This window comes from Ailuropoda melanoleuca, chromosome 2 (assembly GCF_002007445.2).
Source record: "Ailuropoda melanoleuca isolate Jingjing chromosome 2, ASM200744v2, whole genome shotgun sequence".
Taxonomy (NCBI): Eukaryota; Metazoa; Chordata; class Mammalia; order Carnivora; family Ursidae; genus Ailuropoda; species Ailuropoda melanoleuca.
The window spans coordinates 37,100,726-37,114,541 of NC_048219.1; the positions used below are offsets into that span (position 1 = coordinate 37,100,726).

Here is a 13,816-nt window from a genome sequence, read left to right on the forward strand (position 1 = left end):
ACAAAACAGAACAAACACCTTATAATACACAAGACAACAGGTAGAGAACCCAGAAGGATACTGTCTCAATAGTAGGGGCAAATTAGCTCTAGACTAAAAGTTACTCTGGTGCCACTTACCAAAACTTAAAGACAAATCACAAAAGGATCAACCTATTTCCAAGTTATTTGAATGCCCAGAACAATGCTCAAAAATATTTATAGGAATACAAAAGAATCAAGCACTTAAACAACATAAAATTCACAATATCTACTACCCAAATTCATTGTCATGAAAAGAGCATGGACAATATAAAAATGACCAAAATCAAATTTCTAAAGAAGAAATATACACTGGATAGGATTAAGCGTAGTTTTGACATTGCAGACTGAAAAAAAAAAAAGGACAGTGAGATGTGGGACAACTTCAAGCAGCATACATGAGTAATTGGGAGTCCTAGGAGAGGAGAGGGAAGAAGGGATGAGAAAAACTTTTTGAAGAAATAATGACCAAAAATTTTCCAATTTTGATGGAAATTATATACCCCCCAAAAATGAAGCTATACCAAGGTTCATCATAAATCAAGTAGCCTAAAATGTACCTTCAAATGCATTGTAGATACATTTTAAATGTCTCTAGCAGAAACCAAAATATATTGGTCCAGACCTGACCCAAAGTCAGTCTCATGCTTGGTTCCTATAACATTGGCTCATAAGATTTTCTAAGAGTAATTTTCAATCTAATGCAAATAGTCGATATTGCCACTAAGTATGAGAAATATTTCAGAAGTATTATAATGAGTTTTATTCTTTACTTACTTTATAAAGAAATGTTTCCTTCCTTTCCTCAGCTGCCACTAAAGAGCTGGGTCCTGCCCAGGAGGCTAAGACCCAGTAGGGCTGAGGCTCTCCATTTATCCACTCTGCCAACACCTCGCCTGGCAGTGCCGGCTCAGCACTCACCTGCACCATGGCCTCTGTCTTGGAGCTCACCTGCATCTACTCAGCCCTCATCCTGCAGGATGGTGAAGTGCCAGTCACAGAGACTAAGATCAATGCCCTCATTAAAGCAGCCAATGTAAATGTTGTTTGCAAAGGCCCTGGCCAGTGTGAACATCAGGAAGCTCATCTGCAATGTAGGGGCTGGTGGATCTGTACCGGCAGGAGGTCCTGCTCCCCCCACCACTGTGCCCCAGCTGAGAAGAAAGTGGAAGCCAAGAAAGAAGAATCAGAGGACTCTGATGATGACACGGGCTTTGGACTTTTTGACTAAACCTCTTCTGTAACCTGTTCAATAAAAAGCTGAACTCTTAAACTATAAATGGGGGTGCCTGAGTGGCTCAGTCTGTTGAGCAGTGAACTCTTGGTTTCCGCTCAGATCATGATCTAAGGGTTGTGAGATCCAGCGGCCACGGAGCTCCAGGGTTGAGGGGAGTTGGCTTGGAGAATCGCTCTCCCCTGCCCAAATAAATAAATCAATCTTTAAAAAAAAATACAAACAAAAATAAAAGGTTCCTATTCTTATTATCATTATAAGGTTACCTAGCTTTATACTCCAAAACATTACTATAAAATATCAAATTAGGCCCCAGCAAGTGCACAGGCAGGAGCCTGAACCAGATAAGTGCTGGTAAGCACTGCCTCTGCCCTTTAATTGGCTTTTATTCACTTGGATAAAATAGGGCACAGGATCAGTAAGAGAATCTTCCCATTCACCAGGTCCTTACAAAATCACCATGACCTTCGTGACAAATTCAGGTCTTCATTATCCAGAGAGAAGTGGGGCCTATGTGCACAGAGAGTCCTTACAAAGAGAGGTTAACCAGCTGTAACTTTTTCTACCCCGAGAATCAAGCTAGAGGCTTAGGTTAGATTAGAAGGAAAAACTTCCTGACATTAGGATGGATTAATAACACAAACAGTAGAGCGTATCTTGAAGTTGTAAACTTCAAGTTCTATTCTGACTACATAATATGGATATATTTCCAGTAAAATATGTCATACACCTGACCTATCTTTTCTATAAGTCCGGGAACACTTGATGGTTGAAATGATACTTGAATTGTTTAGGCTGAGCCACAAGCTCCATACCAACTCTCAAACAGCAAAGCTTGGTGCATGTCTGCAGGCCCCAAAATGTGGTTATATTCAGATAGCCTTTTTGTGTTGAATTTTACCTCCCTGTTTCTATTTGTTCATCCACAAGTTTATTTCTGTAATTCTATTCTCCCTCATGGAGTTTTCAAATGTCTGTGTTTTGCTTTATGTACTCAAAGTATTCCAGAGATTTCAGGTTGAAACAGAACTTTTTTCAATCTTAATTACACCTTAAAGGGATTTGGAAAACTTGTTATCTAAAAGAATTCTTTGGGGCACCTGGGTAGCTCAGATGGTTAAGCATCTGCCTTCGGCTCAGGTCATGATCTCCAGCCCCACAGCGGGGTTCCCAGCTGAGCAGGGAGTCTGCTTCTCCCTATCTCTCTCTCCCCCTTCTTGTGCTCTGTTTCTCTCCCTCTCAAATGAATAAATAAAATATTTTAAAAAATGAAATAAAATAATTCTTTGAGTATATTGATCATTTTCTGAACTTTTTGTCTAAATCTGATTTTATACATCAAATTTACTTAACACTAGGTACACAAAAATAAATATCTCACAAAGATACATAGAGAGAAGAAGTCAATCAATTTTAGAAAATGTGTTGAATCAACCTGACAAAAGAAATTGTATTAGCCATACTGAGACCCACAGGAAAATGAGTATTTGCAAAGACATCAAATAAATCAAACAATTGGCCTAAACGAATTGTAATGGACTCTAGTATCCCTTTTCTTACCCCTTTTGTGAGATTTTTCAGGCCTGTTTTACACAATGAACTTGAAATACTTTGGTAGTAAGCATATTTATGGTTCTTCCAGTGGACATTTAACTGTGTTCTACTAAAATAGAGGATTGATGTAAGAAAAGACAAGAGTAGTACACATGAAAGAGGACGAAGGGTAATATTCCCGTGGCTAACTGCATGATTTTTTTTTTTTAAAGATTTCATTTATTCATTCAACAGAGATAGAGACAGCCAGCGAGAGAGGGAACACAAGCAGGAGGAGTGGGAGAAGAAGAAGCAGGCTCCCAGCAGAGGAGCCTGATGTGGGGCTCGATCCCGTAACGCCAGGTTCACGCCCTGAGCCGAAGGCAGACACCCAACGACTGAGCCACCCAGGTGCCCCTAACTGCATGATTTTTGAAGTACCGGAAAGCAGAACTAAAATCTATGAGTTGAAGTTGCAGGAAGATAATTAGTCACAATACAACATTAAACTTTCTAACTTTCTAACTTCTTAAACTTTCTAGAGATCAAAGATCAAGTGTCCTATCACTCTAAGTGTGCAATCATTGACCATTTCACAGAGATTTTGTAGACTGAATTCAAGTATTCTGTAGAAGATTAGATTAGACAACATTTAAAGACCTAATCTTTAAGTCTTTCTAAACATTCAGGTGATCTGATTCTATGATCCTAAATGCTTTGGTGTTCATTCTAGGAATTTCCTTTGCCTTAATTTCTCCACAGGATGACTGTAATGCCTGTCCCTTTATTGTATATAGGAAATATTGGACTATAAGGAGACCTAGGGAGTTCTGGTTCTATCACTAATTTCTTGGGTAACTTTGAACAAATCATTTTTATTTCTTGGTTTTGGTTTTGTCATCTGCAAGTGTAGCCTGGGGGCTCTAAACACATCTCAAGAGTTCATTCCATTTTATAGACTTTACTTTCCCAAGTCTCTGAATCTTACCTGTATATCAGCCTAGAGACTTGCTAGAATAACCAGCCAAAATTCTGTTTCTGGCATTCAGAAAAATGTAACATCTCTGACATTTTAATTCCATGTTGTTGATGTGGAAAATCGTACAGTCAAAACTGACTTTTAGGCACTTGATGTAATGAGCACTGGGTGTTATATGCAACTGATGAATCACTAAATTCTACCTCTGAAACTAAGAAACCAAAAAACAAACAAAAAAAACCTGACTTCTACATGTTTGCTTCAACCATACTCATTCATAGTGGCCAGTCATAAAGAAAGATTCTTGAAATTTCTCTAGTTATCAATGAATGACCTCCACACTCCAGCTCCAACATTCAGCTTGCAGATTGTATTACCAAACATTTTTACATCCCTGATAAGAATCAGATTGCCCCTGGGGCTCCTGGGTGGCTCAGTCTTTAAGCATCTGTCTTCGGCTCAGAGTGTGATCCCGGCGTTCTGGGATCGAGCCCCACATCAGGCTCCTCCGCTGGAAGCCTGCTTCTTCCTCTCCCACTCCCCCTGCCTGTGTTTTCTCTCTCGCTAGCTGTCTCTCTCTCTGTCAAATAAATAAATAAAATCTTAAAAAAAAAAAAAATACTGTTGTATAGATATTATCAAAAAAAAAAAAAAATCAGATTGCCCCTGCTCCCAAAGTAACTCTGTGCTACAATCCTAAGAAAGAGCAAGTAAATGAGCTCTGAGTTCAAATTAAAAATGTTTTGCCATTACAATATTTAAAAATATTAGTTGTACCATTTACTGCTGTGTCTAAAATAAATACAGAGAGAATATTACCAAGAGACATGTTAAATGAATCACTCTGAGAAATATGCTAAATACAGGACAGAAAAATGACTAATTCTTTTCTTACAGCAACTCATCAAAATTGACTGGTCATTTGCATACCCCAAACTCTAAGCTAAATTCAGAAGCAATCTCATTAAAATGAGAAAACTCACCCACCAGCCTTATATTCTCTGTCCAGTGTTGACTATGATATTCTTTTGCAGCACAATTAGAGATGGGTCTTTATAGATTTCTTCTCTTAATCGTTCATTCATTTGATCCAAGAACTCTACTTCAAAAACAAACAAAATAAAACTGAACTCTTATTTCCTTCCATAGGATTGGTTGGTTGTGAAATCTAGTTGCTGAATGTTTGAAGTCATTATGGAAAAATTGACGTTTCTTATTGTGCAATGCCTACTTCATGCTGTTCTCTACCTCCAGAAGATGTTTTCTTTTTCTTTTTTTTTTTTTTTAAGTAAGCTCTACACCCAGTATGGGGCTTGAACTCACAACCCTGAGATCAAGAGTTGCATGCTCCACTGACTGAGCCAGCCAGGAACCCCCAAAAGATATTTTTTAAAGGGGTGAGATCACCAACATAACTTACCTTTCCTATCTACCAACCAGAAATACTCAGGTAAGAAAAAAAGAACGATGGATGGCTAAATAACAAGAAAAGCCTACCCTCAGTAACTATTAGATTCAGAAATAAATTAAAATAATGGTGTTGGTAGGGCACTTTAAACACTTTAGAATTAATGCCTATGATTTTACTTGATGTACTGTTAACCTTTTAAGGTTGCATAAGGCATGAACTCCCATTCATAGGAAGGGAAAATGAAACAGAAATCACTTGCCTGGTCACTCAATGAGCTTTCTGTGGACTGAATTGTGCCTCACACCCCAATTCATATTGAAGCCCTAATCCCCAATGTGACTGCATTTGGAGACAGAGCCTATAAGAAAGTAATTAAAGGATAAAGGAACTCATAAGGATGGGTCCCAGATATGAAAGGATTAGTATTCTTACAAGGAGAGAGCTCGCTTACTGTCTCTAAATGCACACAAAGAAGAGGTTAGGTGAGCATACAGCAAGATAGAAGCTGCTTACAAGCCAGGAAGAGTCCTCACCAGACACCAACCATGCTGAAACTCTAATCTGGGATTTCTAGCCTCCTGATTGCCAAGAAAATTAGTAACTGCTGTTTAAGCTACTCAATCTAGAGTATTTTGTTATGGTAACCCAAACTAAGAGCTAATGATCATGAAACTTCTCCTAGAACCAAAGTCTTTTGACTCTTTTTCTTGTGCTATGTCAGAATAGCAGTGGTAAGCATTGAAGTACTGAGAATGATCATTTAATTCCCAAGCAAATTTCCCTGAACTTATAATTGTGACCACCCTGAAAGCTGCTACGTCTTCACCTTCCACCAAATAACAGAAGTATTGTTGTCATGAAGATACACCCTAGAGGGGGAAATGGAAGAATCATCATAAATGTGTGACAAATCCTATGGATTTCTCTCTAGCAATAAACTTTTAAACTATTCCTTAAAACACACACACACGCACACACACACACACACACATTATTGGGGAATGATTTTCTTATGCTTAATGTTTCCTTGTTATGAAGAGAACTAAGCCCTCTCTCCACCGTCACAAATTCGAACCTAACTGGTACATTTTGTAAAGAATAAATAGGCATGCTCCAATTGGCTCAACTCTTTTTTTCTCCTTAGATGAGCTTGTCCAGCAAAAGCCAAATTCTTTGCTCTTCCATGTTAAAAATCTCACTTCAGCAGTTCTTCCACGTAAAGAAGCCCAGGACCCAGTAGATAAGTGTATCTGAAGTCAGGATATTGTTAGAAAATTTGGCTCCCACGCTAAGCCAACTTAGCCAACTTTATTATCAGTAATAAAGGTGGTATTTTGGCTCCAGTGCTTACTCTTAAATTTTAAAGTTTTCTCGAATTATTCAGAAAGAGGAAAAGCAATGTGTTATTTAATGCAAGTCTTTTCAGAGACCACCAGCATAACTGCAGGACAAACCTTTGTATTCTATTATCTCTACCATTTGAGAGGCCAGGAGAAAACACATACCTAAATGGAGGTGGAATTATCCTTGCAATGACTGCAGTAAATGTTTGTTGAAGGGGAAAAAAATGGAAAGAGAAGATATACTATATATACCCAGTTTTAATGGAAAGCCTATTTCTGCCATATACATTAGAGAAATTGTTCAAGAACAGTTCATCCATGTGAAAATATTAGCACTGTAATTCTGCCAAGGTCAGTAAGACCTAGTGATTTGCTGAGATATCACCTTCATTTCACCAGGTAAATAAAGGCTCCTTTTTCAGTATGTCCTATCCAAGAAGGTACTCCATAGCAACAGTTAAATTATGAATACAGCACATATGTTCCATACCATATCATTTACGGCACAATTTAGCATAGACATAATGCTTTGTAACAAACTACAATACCATTCACAATATGCATTTAAATAGCATAATTTAGTTCATTAAATTCAGTCATTTACAGTAAATCAAAATCATCATAGGAATTGAAGAGAGTACACAGTTGTTTGTTTGAATAGTTAAGCTAGGTAAGTCAATTTCTTTTTGAAGGTCAAGGACAGAGTTGTTTCCACTTTCTGTTATAAAAAAGATACAGCTGGTGTCAAAAGATAATTTAATGTCACCTCAAAATGATCAACCCTCTTTTTTTTCTCCCCTCTGTCTCTCTCTCCTGGTTGCATATCATATCACCGCCACTCCTGAAATATATACAACTCCCGAAAACATTTTATATACTAGTTAACTAGAATGAGTCTGCAGACTTTACAAAATCTAAAATGTACAAATTTCTTCAAATTTTTACCAAACTTTGTATATTTGGACCTGAGAAACATTCAAACACTGGATCACAGTACATGTAATCATCTGTTTATCTGTTTTTCATATCACATTATAAGTCCCATATGGGTAGGAGCCTTGTCAACCATACTTAGATTTCTACAACCTAGCACAGTGTTTGAGTGTAAATTCCTTGAAAGCAAGGATTGGTTATTTATTAGTGTTATTCCTCATGACCCTTGCCATAATGCTTCACACATACTCAGTAAATATTTGTTGATTTAAAAATCTTTTGGGGGGCACCTGGGTGGCTCAGTCATTAAGCATCTGCCTTCAGCTCTGGTCATGATCCCAGGGTCCTGGGATCGAGCCCCACGTTGGGCTCCCTGCTCAGAGGGAAGCCTGCTTCTCCCACTCCCACTCCCCCTGCTTGCATTCCCTCTCTCACTGTCCCTTTCTGTCAAATGAATAAATAAAATCTTTAAAAAAAAAAACTTTTTGGGGGTGCCCCATTGGTTCAGTCAGAAGTACATGTGACTCTCGATCTCAGGGTCATGAGTTCAAGCTCTATGTTGGGCATAGAGAAAACTCAAAAAAATAAAAATAAAAAATAAATAAAAATCTTTTTGGAGGGGCTTACTTCAAGATATATTTTGTAAGCACACAAATTCAGTATATTTTTGTTGTCTAAGTAAAGTAGTGCCTAGAATTACAAAGACTAAGAAAAGGCAGCCTTCAGAATTTAACACAAATTATTTGACCTGATCTCCTTGTTTCACTGTCTGGTGCATTCCAAGCAGAACCATAACCCAAGTGGACACAATTATGTCTTCACCTTACGTAAGTCTTTTTCTTAGCCTTTGCGTGAAATGCTTTCACCACAGACTCAGTAATAACCAACAGTATGAGGATTTAAGCTCTGGTACAGCTGCTTTAAAGTCAACACTATCTAGGCAGCATTCCTACACTCAGCATTTATCCAGACATTTGACAATTTTATGTGTGCCTTGCACTAGGCACTGTGTTAAATGCAGAGGATATAGACTCAAGACCTGAACTCTGTTTTCAAGCTGCTTAGAATCTAGTCAGGCACACAGTCAACAGTGCAGTGTCTAAGGTAAGCACAAAATACTCAGAGAAAGAGCACGATATCCTTATAATAAGATATCAATTCCCTTTACTTGGCACTACCCACCCATATAAAGAACTGATTTCCATTCTCAGCACATTTTGAGAGGGCCAGTGATACACTGGAGGAAGTCTCAAAGACAGCTGCCAGGTGGAAGGATTGCCTTCTCACATTTCCTCCCCTCAGGTTACCTCTTCCCTTCCTTAAAGAGGAAGGAGAATGGGAAAGTCTGTTGGAAGCTCAAGGGGAAATATTTTCTTTTTTTTTTTAATTGAAAATAACTGTTCTTGAAAGTATCTGAGTATTGCTGGGGTGAGTATTCCTGGTTTGAGGAACCACGTCCAAGTCCATTACCATGAACGGCATCTAATTGTATTAACCCCCTATGTTGAGAGCATCAGTAGCTCCACAGAACCCAAGCAATAAAAGTACAAACTCCTTAGACTACATTAAAGATCTCAGTCATCTGGCTTCAGTCTTGTCCCTCTTCGAAACAGAGACTGCTAACTTCCTAATCCATTTCCCCCTCTTCTATTAGTAATATAAATCTTAGCTGGAAACAAGGCCACCCAGAAAAAAAGATGATGTTTCCCAGTTTCCCCTACAGCTAGGTGTGGCCATGTGACTAAATTCAGGCTAATGATACGCAAGTGGAAATGTCAGGTTGCAATTTCTGGGAACCTTAAGAGACAAAGGATGCTTACTCATCCTGCCAATTGGGACATGAATGTCATGACTAAATTTTCATCCTAGACTTTGATGACAAGGGCTAACCCTAGGGATGGTGAAGCAGAAAGCTGGTTAGGAAGTGGGTCCTTGATGACTTTGTGGAGTCATCATATCAGTCCTGGATTGCCCGCCTCCAGGTTTTTAACTGAAAGGGATATTATTTTCTATCTTATTTTAGCCACTAAATTCAGCCACTGTTGGCAGACTCTGTTATCTGCAATCTCCCTTTCCCCCAGATCCTCCTTAGTAGCCTACTATAAGCCAGGAACTGTGCTAAGTCTCCAAAACATTATCTTATTGAATCCTCACAAATACTCTATTAGGTAGCCACTATTATTAGTTCCATTTTACAGATGAGAAACAGACTTAGAAAGATGAATCTATTTGCTAATAAGAAGCCAAGTTTTTGAGCCCAGGCAGATTGTCCCCAGAGGCCACTCTCTTAATCTCTATGCTATATTACCTGCCTTAGACTGAACTACTTTCCCTATTCCATGTCTTTACTCATATTCTTCCCTTGGCACATAAAATGACTTTCTGACTTCCTTATATCCTTTCCTTTCTAAATGCCCCTTCCAAATGAAGACTCTGATACAGAAGAGAAATAAATCCCTCCTCAAATGAGTCCACTGTACTTTGACTATGCCTCTACTACATTACTTTGTGTATCCTGCCTTGCAATCTCATTAGTGGTGTTATATGAGTTTTCCTCAATATATTTTAGGTTCCTTGAGGACAAGAAACATATTTTATTTGTTCTTGTATTTCCCAAATACCTAACAGTAAAATTCAATTAATGTTATTTGATTTGCTTTAAAAAAGTTCTCATTGAAAAATATGAGTTTTTGATTAACCTTATAAATGAAAGACAAGTAGTGAGTTGTAGTCCTAAATAACTGAAACTCTATAATAACAGCACTGTCCAATAGAACCTTCCACAATGACGGAAACATTCTATACGTATGCTATCCAATACAGTAGCCATAGTACGTAGCACTTGAACTGTATGTGGTGCTTCACTGTATGAAGCACTTGAAATATGGACAGTACAACTGAGGAAATAAAAATCTTTATTTCATTTAATTTTAATAATTTAAATGTAAATAGTCAGATGTGAATAATGGCTACCATATTGGATGCTGCAGCTCTAAAGATTGTGTCGAAGCTTTAGAAAACAGCTCCATCATGCTTTATATAGAATAAGTGCTCAGTAAATGTTTGCCATAGGACTTGGAATTGGATTGAGGTGAATAACAATCTAAGTACACATAATCTATGTAGCTTACAAAAAAAAGACTGAAAAGCAGAGAAACTTCAAGAAATTCAAGAACAACATGGGAAAGATGACATTGAAGCATCATCAACCAAAAAACACCAAAGATCATCATTTGCAGCAGAAGAGAACCCTCAACTCATTTTGTCCTTTCTCAAGCAAAGTCTGAAAGAGGTATGTCAAGATGAGCAATTATATGATGTATAAACCCAGTTTAATAAAGGCTGGGCTGGCATCCATTTACAAAAACCTCCAGAGGACACTGAGGTTTCTCATGCTGTCTTTATTATTTTTTTAAAGATATTATTTATTTATTTCACAGAGAGAGAGACACCCAGGGAGAGAGGGAACACAAGCAGGGGGAGTGGGAGAGGAAGAAGCAGGCCCCCAGTGGAGTGGGAGCCCCATGCGGGGCTCGATCCCAGGACCCTGGGATCACGCCCTGGGCCGAAGGCAGACGCTTAATGACTGAGCCACCCAGGCGCCCCTCATGCTGCCTTTAAAGAAACTGTCTGTAAAAGGTTGGGATGGGTCTCACCAGGCTGAAAAGAATAAGGCCAGATCACTCTAACAATGATTCATCAAAAATTCCATTTTTTATTTGGTGGGGAAACGATAGAAACTCATTCACTCCTGTTACAACAGTTCAGAGCAAAAAACCTTCTAGCTATACTCTCAGGACAAAATGTAAATTTTAGGCCCCTCTGGAATTTTTCATTCCTGCTTTTACCCCACTGAGATGGAACACTAAAGAATGCAGTTAGGGACCCACACTGCTAAGTGAGCTCCTCCCAGCCTGGCCATTCTGAGTGTGACCTTTCACCAGGTCCCTGGCATAAGACAGTGTCATCTCCTGGAGTAAAGCCAGAATGTAAGATGAAAAGCCACATGTGGAAGATGACGCAAGGGAAACAATCATGACTCTCATATTGAGAGCCAGAAAGAAATTTGAGGTCTTATGCACACTAGTTCCTAAGCTTGAGCATTTTACTCAGCATAATAATTCCCTTAACATTTTATTTTTTTAGGATTTCCAGCCACAGAAGAGTAAGCGTATCAGCAATCAAACTTTATGTATGCCACTCTGCACTACCCAGAGAGGGGTCCACAGGGTGTGGTCCTCAGTTCTCAGAATAACTTAAAAGGAAACTTTTACAATGTACAGAGCCCTTGATGTCCTACAGATGAAGGAGGAGGATGTCCTCAAATTCTTTATAGCAGGAACCCAATTATGTGGCACCAACCTTGATTTCCAAATGGAACAGTACATCTAAGAAAGTTGAAGTGATGGCATCTACATCATAAATCTGAAGGGGACCTGGGAGAAGTATCCGCTGATGGCTTGTGCCATTGTTACCACTGAAAACCTGGTTGAGGGGCACCTGCGTGGCTCAGTTGGTTAAGCATCTGCCTTCGGCTCAGGTCATGATCCCAGGGTCCTGGGATTGAGCCCCGTGTCAGGTTCCTTGCTCAGTGGAGAGCCTGCTTCTCCCTCTCGCTCTGCCTGCTGCTCTCCCTGCTTGTGCTCTCTCTCTTTCTCTTAAATAAATAATCTATAAAGGAAGGAAGGAAGGAAGGAAGGAAGGAAGGAAGGAAGGAAGGAAGGAGAGAAAGAAAAGGAAAGGAAAGGAAAGGAAAGGAAAGGAAAGGAAAGGAAAGGAAAGGGAAAGGAAAGGAAAGGAAAGAAAAGAAAAGAAAAGAAAAGAAAAGAAAAGAAAAGAAAAGAAAAAAGAAAAGAAAAAAGAAAAAAAAAAAAGAACCTGGTTGATGTCAGTGTCATGTCCTCCAAGAATGCTGGCCAGTGGGCTGTCCTGAAGTTTGCTGCTGCCACTGGAGCCACTCCTCCTGCTGGGTACTTCACTCCCAGAACCTCACTAACCAGACAGGCAGCCCTCCAGGAGCCCCATCTTCTGGTGGCTACTGATCCCGGGGCTGACCACCAGCCTCCCACAGAGGCATCCTAGGTTAACCTGCCAACCACTGCTCTGTGTAACACAGACTCTTCTCTGTGCTATGTGGACACCGTCATCGTGTGCAACAAGAGAGCTCAATGGGTCTAATGTGGTATGTGATGACCGGGGAAGTTCTGTGCGTGTGTGCGACCATCCCTCATGGACACCTGTGGGAGCTCATGCCTGATCCATTTCAACAGAGACCCTAAAGAGATTGGCTGCTGCTGAAAAGGCCACGACCGAGGAGGAATTTCAGGGTGAATGGACTGCTCCAGCCCAAGTAAATGGCTTGAGTTGACCGCTACTGAGCCCGGGTTGCAGACAGGCCTGAAGCACCCAGGTGGCCTCTGTACCTATCCAGCAGTCCCCTGCTGAAGACCAGAGCCCCTGGCCAGCCACTGAAGACTGGTCTGCAGCTGCCATTGCTCAGCCACTGAATGGATAAGAACAACACCAAGGTTTACAGCTCTTCTTCCACAGGTTCTAAAACAGAACATGGGAATAGGGTCCCTGGGTAGCTTAGTTGGTAAAGCATCAGACTCTTGATCTCAGGGTCATGAGTTCAAGTCCTACACTGGGTGGGAGCCTACTTTTTAAAAAAGTAAAATAAATTAATAATAAATAAATAAATAAATAACGGAACATGGAAATAAGATGGATAGAAAATAAATATCAGTTTCTTTTAAAAAAAGCAATAATTTTGTGTGTAAAATGTTTTTACTGTTCAATTCAAGGGCCCAACTCAGTTCAACAAATATTTTTGTAGTTCCAACCATGTGATAGAATGGAACATGTAGTTCCTACCATGTGATCACTAAGTGCTGAGAGCACAAAGAGGAATACAATGGCATATATAAAAAATATTGGGACTTTCTATAACAATGCCTTATGGAGGACAGATATTTTTAAAATCACTGCCATACTTTTACATACTCTATTTCAGTTGCTTCAATAGCATCTGTGAAATTGGTATTATTTTCCCTGGTTTTCAAATGAAGAGGTTGCAGCCCAAAGTGATTAAACAACCTGCCTATTTGCACAACTTGTAATTGCCATGCTCAGATCCAAATCCAGGTCTATCTAAATCCAAAATGTGTGCCGTTCTCACCAGGCTACTCTCTTCCCCCCACCCCACTCCCAAACACAACTGAAAGACCATACACTCAGAGAGCAGCCCCCAAAATAATAACAAATCTCTTTAGGACCTATGAGAGCTCAGTCTCTCACCAGTTGAAGTAACTGCTACTAATAATAACAATGACTTATTGAATGTGTACTATAGCCAAGCGTTTA

General features: G+C 39.5%; 2 pseudogenes; both read left to right on the top strand.

The window, feature by feature from the left end:
• Positions 1 to 948: 948 nt before the first annotated feature.
• On the top strand, positions 949 to 1,251 carry LOC100474122 (annotated as a pseudogene).
• An 11,098-nt stretch (positions 1,252 to 12,349) lies between these two features.
• Positions 12,350 to 13,816, top strand: part of LOC117795710 — a 43,489-nt pseudogene continuing 42,022 nt past the window's right edge.